The sequence below is a fragment of the Anarrhichthys ocellatus genome, unplaced genomic scaffold (genome assembly GCF_004355925.1).
Source record: "Anarrhichthys ocellatus isolate YVR2014 unplaced genomic scaffold, GSC_Weel_1.0 scaffold215, whole genome shotgun sequence".
Classification (NCBI taxonomy): Eukaryota; Metazoa; Chordata; class Actinopteri; order Perciformes; family Anarhichadidae; genus Anarrhichthys; species Anarrhichthys ocellatus.
This window is the reverse complement of record NW_022280245.1, coordinates 160,832-170,831: the sequence shown is the minus strand read 5'-3', so window position 1 is coordinate 170,831 and position 10,000 is coordinate 160,832. Positions and strand designations below refer to the sequence as shown.

The 10,000-nt window shown below is 40.8% G+C and overlaps 1 protein-coding gene across 1 annotated transcript in view; it reads left to right on the top strand.

Moving 5' to 3' along the window:
* Positions 1-1,815, top strand: part of snx2 (sorting nexin 2) — a gene marked incomplete at its 5' end in the record, with an annotated part of 15,353 nt that extends 13,538 nt beyond the window's left edge. The window contains 1 exon segment of the mRNA XM_031878994.1: positions 1-1,815. This exon segment is cut by the window's left edge and continues 209 nt beyond it.
* Between the last annotated feature and the right edge of the window lie 8,185 nt (positions 1,816-10,000).

Here is a 10,000-nt window from a genome sequence, read left to right as displayed (position 1 = left end):
TTATTTTATTCATTTTCTTTCCCGCTGAACTCGGTGTTGCGTTCAAGTCCCGTCAGAATAATTGTTGCTGTCACGATAAGACTGTAATATCAACAGTGTTGCACTCATCTTACTATTTCCTTCTTGGTGTTTTCAGAATTCAGCAAAATTCAAAATGGAGACCTAATGGAGTCTTAAACCTTTCACTTTTCTTTTCTTTTTTCCAACGAAGCAGATTTTTTTTCCCGGCTCCGTGTTTAAAAACCAGGAATGTGAAAGTGTGACGACAGGAAGCTGCAATTATCCGTTGAATTTAATCCATAAACATTTCATTATTGTAGTTTTATCGGCGCTAACAGTTATGCTAACGGTGCTAGCAGCTTTGGAACCACTAAAACAAACCTGAAAGTCAGAATATTTCAAAGCAGACCTGTGAATCTGATCCGGAGTCGGTGCTGAAGGACGACTCACTGAATCCTTTGTGCTATTTTTGTGTCTTGCACTTCCTGTTCAACCCCCCCCCTTCCTTTACTCGCATCTCAAAACGACTTATTTCTGTTGCTGTATGATCGTAAGTGAAGGCAACGTTTTCTCTCCTCCGTGCAGAGAAGGAAGAATCTCACTTTGTTCAGTTCACTGCTGCCGTCTCATCAACATTTACAAACCTAGAAACAGATTCATATTTAGTCTTTTGTAATATTACTTGATTTTCAAAGATTTTTTTCAAGTTGGAAGATTTTATTTGTTTCACCAAATAAAATTAGCGAAGATTCTTCCAGAGTCTTTTATTTAAACGACAAACCCTACCGACCCAGTCCAACACAGGCCTGCTATATGAATCACGAGCAGAGAAAAGGTGCAACGTTTCTGCCATTTACTTCTATTATCGTGAACAGATAAAGCTGCCATTTAGGAGAAATATTTCCAATACGAACAACAAGGCTCCCTCATGTGGCTCAAAGGTGAACTGCATATAGAAATGTTAAAGTGTGTCCCCAGAAATGATATTTTGGGAAATCAATATTAAAATAAGATCAAAAATACTCCCGTCATGGTTTTTAAGGAGGTACCGTAAATATTGTAAAATGTGGGAAATGTAAACTGCAACACATCGTCCACATTCCTCAATATAGAATAACTTTGGACCTCGTTACAAACGTCGTATCCTGAGAACCTGCAGCGTGAACAGAACCTTGTGTGTTTGCTCCTCTTCGTTTCCCTCAAAGACGAAGACTTTGATGTTTTGGGGGTTTTGTAAAAACGGGGAAATGAAGAAATCGGAAACACACCTGTTAGCATCGATGCTAACAAGCGTGTTCCCGATGCAGAGGAAGGAGAGTGAAGAGTGACGGTAGTTTGAGGTGTGGAGGACGTGAGTGATTGTCATGCGACGGTGTCCGTCCGTCCAGAGGACCGACTGGTTCTCCTCCTGTTGGTCGGTGTGAGCGCTGCAGGCAGAAACATTGAATGTGTTCTTGGTTTTATTTTCGTTGAATTTAAAGCACACTTCATTATCAGGATCAAATCCCACATCCTGAAGATATAAATCGTTTTTTCATCTCTTGTTGGAATTAAAACTGGAATTTTGTTATTTTCAGCCGTCTTAAATCATTCTGCATCGATCGCTACCTTTTTGTATTTTACTTTGTGTCTTTCCACATTTCTTTTGCCGCCTCAATGATGTGCAATGGTTGAGTATTTTCAGTTGATTTGATTTTATTATTTTCACTTTATGATAATTCTTTGTCGGAGCAGATTGTTTGAATGTCTTTTTGTTTTGACGTGACATTCCTGCAGCGCTGCAGAACTTTAATTACAATAAAGGAATGTATCTCACCTGTGGCTGCACTGGGTATTATTTATTATATTATGTTATTATTATTATTATTATTAAAAGTGTCAATAATACAGCACCTGTCCTCTGTCACCTGTCTCTGTCCTCACCTGTGTGTTGTGTCTCTTCTCTCTTTTGTTTTAATAAAGACAGTCAAACTGTCAGACCTCAAAATGATAATCAGAGACTGGAAACGATTCACACAAACTGTCAGGAGGCTTCACGTCAGCTCTGCACACACACACACACGGCATATAGGCCGTGTGTTACTTTGCATTGTGGCCGTCACAGGATCGACTAGCTGTCATATTCACGCTGCAGGTTTCTGTGGAAGATGAACAAATTCACATCTGACTTTATTAAGAGACTACACAGCGTGTGTGTGTGTGTGTGTGTGTGTGTGTGTGTGTGTGAGAGAGAGAGAACAAGCTGCTCTTCTTCTTTCACGTGTTTTTGTCACATTTCAGCGTCACCAGTTGAGCCGTTGAGGTGAGTGTTCCCTTTAAAATAAAATGTCTTAAACTCTGTGTTTTAGTATTACTGAATGAATCAATTTGTTATTTTTGCAGAGCTGTCAATGATAAAATATGTACGATATTGTAAAGTATTAAAACAGTTATAAGGTGGAGAAGAAGCTTCCTTAAGAACAAAATATATTGACTGTCAAAGTAAAACATGTTTGGATTTGAGTTCACAGGATGAAGACTCATGAACCAACACACTGCGGCCATGTTGTTTTCGTCTTATAAATTTAACCCTTTCAGTGTTTTCACTTCAACGTTAATTGTAACAATCAGTCTCCTAAAAATGCCGTATTCAGCGTTCGGTTGTACTTAGCTGAGACAAACAAATGGCAAGAGCTAAAAACCAAGATGATGAAGGACAATTGTGAGGATGCCCCCTGCTGGAGGTTGTAAATGTGCATTTAAACCGACATCCTCTTATGACTCCCCCGTACAGAACAACCACACCACTAATACTCTGGTCTTCCTCCATCAGGTTGAGAATAATGTCGGTAAACCTGCATCCTTAACCTCCTCTGTCGCCGAAACCCAAGAGTAATGGTGCATCCACTTTTCCCGCTTCACCTCCACCTCTGAAATGTTCCACTTTGACTGCAGAATGATGCATCTGCATCCCCCCCCCCCTCACTCTTAACCTCTCGCTCTCACTCGACTCCAGAATAATGGAGATGTATTTATTTTCACACTCTCCATCTTCGCCCCCCCCGTGTCGCTATCCATCTGGCTTTAGAATAACGTGGGCACATCGGTCCCGCTCGCCCTCCTAACCCCTCACTCCCCCCCCCACTCAGGGTAATGTAGGTGCATCTATTATCTCCACTCACCCCGCCCCCACGCTTTCTTCTTTAGAATAATGTAGCTGCTTCCCGCTATCACTGCAGGGCTCAGGTAAATAAATAAAAGCAGCCTCTTCAGAGACGGTGCAGAGAGTGTTTATTATTACAGCTCATCACTTACAGACACTTTCCATATTCTCTCCGTCCGCTACTTTAACTTTCTCCTCTTTTCTCTCCGGAGACACGAACACAGTCGAGCTGCAGGGAGGGAACGAGAATAACACGGAAAGCACTCGGTAGCAGATAACAGTGTTGTTGCAGCGTACCCCCCCCCCAGGCTTTTATTTATCATATCTCCAAATGGTGGTGTAGCTGTTGGGCCGTGGTCAGGATACAGTGACCTTAGTTGATCAACTACCCCTCAGCAGCCTGATAAGAGGGCTAATGTAACAGCCAGCGAGGGGGGAAGGTTGTACTGTAATTATTTCTGCCCTGTCAGACTGTGCCCCCCCCATGCCGATTCAAATCTGAGGGGAAACTAAAAAGAAGAGGAGGAGGAGGAGGAGGAGGAGGAGGGGGGGGGAAGGAAGGGCCGCAACAACAACAACGCCAGTGAGACAAATATCAGCCAGCCGCCGAGACACGCCTGAAATTGGACCAGTTTGTCATGCACAGGACTGCCCCACACACACACACACACACACACACACACACACACACACACACACACACACACACACACACACAGAATACAAACTTTATTGGTTACACACCAAACACCAAATACTCACGCCGCAGATGGGTGAAGAATCGGTCGGAACGTGTAACGGATCGTTTCACTTTGTGCTCTGAATTACAGACAAAATCTGTTTTAAAACCAGAACATGGCGTCAAACCCTCGAGAGCTTCTAATAAAATCTATATTTACAGACGGAGCAGACGTAGAATGAGAGAATCACCAGGAGTTCAAATGTAAATATAAATACTACAAATAATTCTGCTCGATACACTGAGAGAGTCTTTGTATCGACGACATAAATCTTTAAAAACACTAAATATAGAGTTTAACTGTTTAAAATATTCACAGTAATTTCCCTAAAGCAGCAGGTCACTTTACTTATGGACAGTCCTGTGTCATACGTCCTCGTTCATCATTATTTAGAGAACGTTGATATGTAGCACAGCTATGAATGCTGGATGAGGCCCGCCTGCTGCAGACTGGTCCTGTTCTCCGCCTCCTTATTCGTTCTTAGTCCAGAATGGGACTTAGATATTTACAGAACCTCCTTGTGTAGATTGAACACAGTGTACAGTGAGAGTAGTGGAGCTCTCCAAGTCACTGCTGCAGTAACGGGTTTCCTTATTGTCGGGACTTTGGGCCTAGAAATGATGTTCTTTTCATTGTTTTCTCCCCTCAGCGTCCTGCTGTCCTTCGTCTTCCTCTCTTTCTTCTCCTCAGTCTTCCTCGTTGTCTTATCCTCTCCCTCCTGTCGTAATGTTTCCCTGTTAATTCATGTTTTTTCTATTGTCTTTCATCCTCTCTTTCTTCTCCTAGCTCATCAATCAACAGTCAAACTTTCCATTTAAACAAATGTGATTCATGAGCGACTTCGGTAGTTTTTAAAAGTCTTGAATTCAGTTAGTTTGACCTTGAAAACAACAAACAAGAAACCCAAAGCTGCTGCTGTGTAGCTGCTGCAGCATATAATTGTTAAGAACACCCCCCCCCCCCTTAAACAAAAGTGTCAATTGTGGCTTTTATTGTGAAGCCGGGAGGATGTATGGGCCGGTGTCGCCCGGTGATAGATGACATGATACCCAGCTTTCCTGATTTCGCAAATTTCTATGAAATGTGTCCCGAGTTCACGAATGGCGAGGAGATAAGAGGCTGGAAGAGGCTCGCCGGCCAATAGGATTCATCCATTTCTGCCTCTTATCTGCTGATAGAGGAGGACCCTCTCTCCTCTCTCCTCTCCTCTCCTCCTTCCCTACTCTTTTTTTCCCTCCAACTCCTTTCCTTTGCTTTCTTCATCACCATCCTTTACCTCTCGTCTCCTTCTCACTTCTTTCCTCCTCCTCTCTTCTTTCATCTTCCTCTTTTTGTCTCCTCTCTCTTGTCACATATCTGTTGTTTTTCTCCTCTTTCCTCTTGGTTTCCTCCACTTCTTATTACTTATTACCTTCTCCTCTCCTCCTCCCCTATCATCTCATTTCCTTCTCTTCATTACTTTCCTCTCCCACTTGTTTCCTTTTCACTTTTTGCTTCTCATCTAATCTTTTAAATCTTCTCTTTTTTAAAACATAAAGTGTTTTGCTGAAGGTCAAAACAGTAACACAGCTTTTAGCTTTCAGCAAGTAAACAAGTACATCGTTTAGCACATAACCGGTAAAGAATATACGACCTGGAGAAGACGGAGCACACGTTGAATAATTTATTCACAAATTATCCAATATTATATACTTTATTCCTAAAACTAACAGCATTGAAGCAAGGCCTTGTGTAAGAACGATAAAGACAAACAAGATAAAGACAGAAAAGTCCAATAGTTCAAGATAAAAACTAAAATTCTCTTGCAAGTCAACCACCTCGTTCCCTGGTCCAGACACTCCGTCGACAGGCCTCTCATCTCTCAGCCAAAAACAAGATGGTGACGAATAAAACCAAGATGGCGATGGACAAAAACAAGATGGTGACGAATAAAACCAAGATGGCGATGGCCAAAAACAAGATGGTGACGAATAAAACCAAGATGGCGATGGACAAAAACAAGATGGTGACAAATAAAACCAAGATGGCGATGGCCAAAAACAAGATGGTGACAAATAAAACCAAGATGGCGATGGCCAAAAACAAGATGGTGACGAATAAAACCAAGATGGCGATGGACAAAAACAAGATGGTGACGACTGAAACCAAGATGGCGATGCCAAAAACAAGATGGTGACGACTGAAACCAAGATGGCGATGGCCAAAAACAAGATGGTGACGAATAAAACCAAGAGGGGGACGGCCAATATTCCAAACTCGAGACTTAAAAACGTTAGTCCACAAACCAATGTGTGACGTCACAGTGACAACACCGACGTCCTATAAACAGTCGATGATATGATCGTTACATAGTTGCTTTAGTTTGGATGATAATGTTTGCTGATTTACACCAGGAGTGGTATTCGGATGTAAACTTTCGGTGTGTTATTGGCCCAGCATGATGTTTAATGTTGAATAAAAGCTCCGTTATGATGTCAAACAGCCACAGCGATGGTGGACACTGAAGTCGAGCAGTGTTCCCTCAGTGAGCTGGCAGAACTCTCCTCTGATTCACTCTGTTTTACTGAAAAACCAGCTCCAAGTGTTCGTCTCTAATAAAAACCTCCGAGGCGTTTCCTCCGCAGCTTCCGGTAAAACTGCCGGCGCTGCCGTTCCTCCGGCCGAGACACTTGATCTTCTTTAAGACACTTCAACCCGTTTTTTGTTTTTTTTAAAGATCCCTTAAAACAACATTGATTGTTTCCCACAATGACTTTCTGTCGCCGTGGTAATGATTATGCAGATGTGGCGCAACCTTTCCGTTTGACGGGCGGTTCCCACGGGGGAGGCGGTGACACGGCGGCTGTTGCATCGCCGACAGGCGACCGACATGCCCCCCCGTCTCCTCTCCGTCCGACCCTTCTCCTTGTGCTTCGTCTGGCCTTTTCTCTGGTGAGGTGATGGACGAGCTCCGTTTGATTTTAGAAAATGAAAAATTATATGAACACATCACCTGAAATGCTCATCATCATCATCATCATCATCATCATCATCATCATCATCATCATCACAGCATCACAGCATCACAGCACTAAGACTTCATTCAGGATATCATTTATTATTTTATGTTTAAAAGTATTATTGATGGTTTGCTTCACATTGTTTGTCGAGATGTTAATATTATTTCTTAACATTGTTTTCATAAGTTAAGAATAGAAGATTTGAAAAGTCTCCAAATATTTCATGAACAAACAATAATCAATAATTCATATTTTATTTGAATAATGATTTATTTCAGTTGATAAATTCAAAACGTTCATAAAGAAAATATATACATTTATTGATATTTATTGTTTCCTGTATAATATAGTTGCACTTACACTAATATAGTTACAATATTTGCATAAACCAAACAGTAAAGATGACATAAGAAACATTAAAATATAAAAACAAACAAATCTATATAAATAATTCATACTTCAAAGAAACAATACTCATTTTTTACGTTTGTTTTGCTGGACTGCATCTTGTTAAAAAAACAACTTAAGATGTTTCATATAAGAGTAAAATACTGAATACAAATAATGAGGTTGTTTAACTAATTATTTAACTTCATTATTAACTAAAAGAATACATTTTGAATTCATTAAAATTGAAGAATTAAATGTATCTCATAAAGTACTGTTTGTCTCGCCTCCGTCAATTTAAAACACATAATCCAACTCTTTCTTTCCTCTCCAGCATAAAGCAGATATTAAGTTAATAATCCGTTCGTGGTTCTTGTGGAACGTCTGCAGTAACAAGACAAGAACATATGTTGACGTGTGAGGATAACGTCTTCGTACTGTGACAGTGGAACCTCCTCCAATGACAGCCCTGCACTGATTTATTCTCTCGCGTCATTGGCCGTCTGCCGTCTCGCTGACAGCGAACCTTCTTCATCATATCTCCACTTTTTCCTCTTCTTCTCCAAATCATTTTTCCTTTCATACTAAGTTTTTCTTCATTATATATTTCCTCTCCTCCCTCTGCTCTGCGCTGGCTTTTTATTTGACAGGAAATATTGCAGGCGATGTGTCGCGGTCGTAGATCTCTGGCCCTGGCAGGCCCATCGATCGGCTCATTTGCATACATAAATCTATCGGCTATCTGACACTTGCCAATATTGTGGGCAGCAGGGAGTGGCGGTGCTGAGTCGGCCGGGGCACATCATCATTGGTGATGGAGCTTTGATGAAGTGTGACAGCGGCGCACAGCTGCTGACTGACCGGCTGAAGGACCGCACTGTCAAAACACCAGGGGCCAAGTTTAACTCAGCGTGTGGCTCTTTAAGGAGACATTCGTCAGGATATATTGATATCTATATATAATAATAAATAAATACATTGAAGATAGAAAGTACGCTTCAATGACAATTAACTGTTGGGGTACTTTAAAAACATCACTTTTATTGTTATTTCATGTAAATTAACATTTACATGAGTCATCTTTTCTTTTTAAAATAAGGAAGAGATCGTCTCACATATTGTTATTACCAAAGTGAAACCAACATTTTTATTTGCCTCACTAGCGATATATGAGATATACTCACAATATCAGTTCATCCAAATTTTGTTTAAAAGGTTAATTAGAGGAGAAGCCCGATGAGAGACACCGTCTGGTTTTAAAGGTTCCAGCACAGACATTTAAATATAACATAAATACATAAATGGTAGCATGAGTATAAAGTAAACAACCCATATTACACAATAATCATCACACATCACAAACTCCCAGGTCCAAACCAAACACGCTTCATATGTTACAAGCGTAATCTGCACAAAATGAACAAGAAATCAAATGAGTTAACAGCTGCCAGAGAAAATAACATCTCAACGTCTACAAATAATCTACAAGAAGAAGGTAAACACAATCAGAACCCTGGAGCACATTAAGGTAAGCAAAGAAGTCCTAAAGAAATAAAAAGAAGCAATCCATAGTTCATATAATCAAGTCCTCAAGTAATGAATTCTGTTATCTTTATCGGGTAAAAAATGAAATGTGTCCAAAACGTTTATGGTCAAATACCTGAGAAACTACTGACGTCAGTATATTGAGTGTATTTATATTGGTGAGAGAACTTCTCCTTCAAACAACTGTATTTATTCAAATTATTCACCAACATTAAAACAAATTGCATTTGAACACATGAGAACGCAATAACTTACCTTTGAACAGTACTCATTGTTTCCGTTGAGAGCTTGAACACACCACGATGTAGCTCAATGCAACCTCCGTTAGCGTTAGCTGCTAGCTCCATTATTGAGTCAAGCAGGACTGTGCTGCTAACACGCTAACAGCTAACGTTAGCTAGCTCGCCTGCTGCTGATTCTCTGCCTCACACACCACATGTTCCATGTTTTGTACTCGATAGACAGCTGACTCCTGTTAGAACCCTGTCTGTCTGGACTTAGACCACAGGAAGTGTTGTTATTCTGACTTTAAGTGGTTTCTTTTGAATCGGAGATCAATAAAAGTGAGAATACTTTTTATACATTTAAAATGCAGAATGTTGCTGTACCTGGCGGTGAGCCAGGCGGTAACAAACTCCCACCTGACTTCAGGACAAATTGGGTTGTTTTCAGAGCAAAAATCTCTCCAGTTTCACATCAGCTGTGGAGCTGCAACGTAAATAAACAGCAGGAAGGTGAGTTCCTGTCTTTTATTTGAATCTGCAGAGAGCTTTTCTTTTTACAATTTTGTCCGCAAGATTAGCCACAGCGTTGATGAAATGGCTTTGTGGTCTGTACCATGTGGTCTGGACTATAGTCTGTACTATAGTACAGACTATAGTACAGACTATAGTACAGACTGGTCTTTGCTGTGTTCTGGACTATAGTCTGTAGGACTGTGGTCTACCACAGTCTGTACTATAGTCTGTATATAGTCTGTACTATAGTACAGACTATATACAGACTGGTCTTTGCTGTGGTCTGGACTATAGTCTGTACTGTATTCTATACCGTGTATTCCGTACCACAGTCTGTACTATAGTCTGGACTGTGGTCTTTGCTGGGGTCTGGACTGTATTCTGTACCATGTGGTCTGTACCACAGTCTGTACTATAGTCTGTACTATAGTACAGACTATAGTACAGACT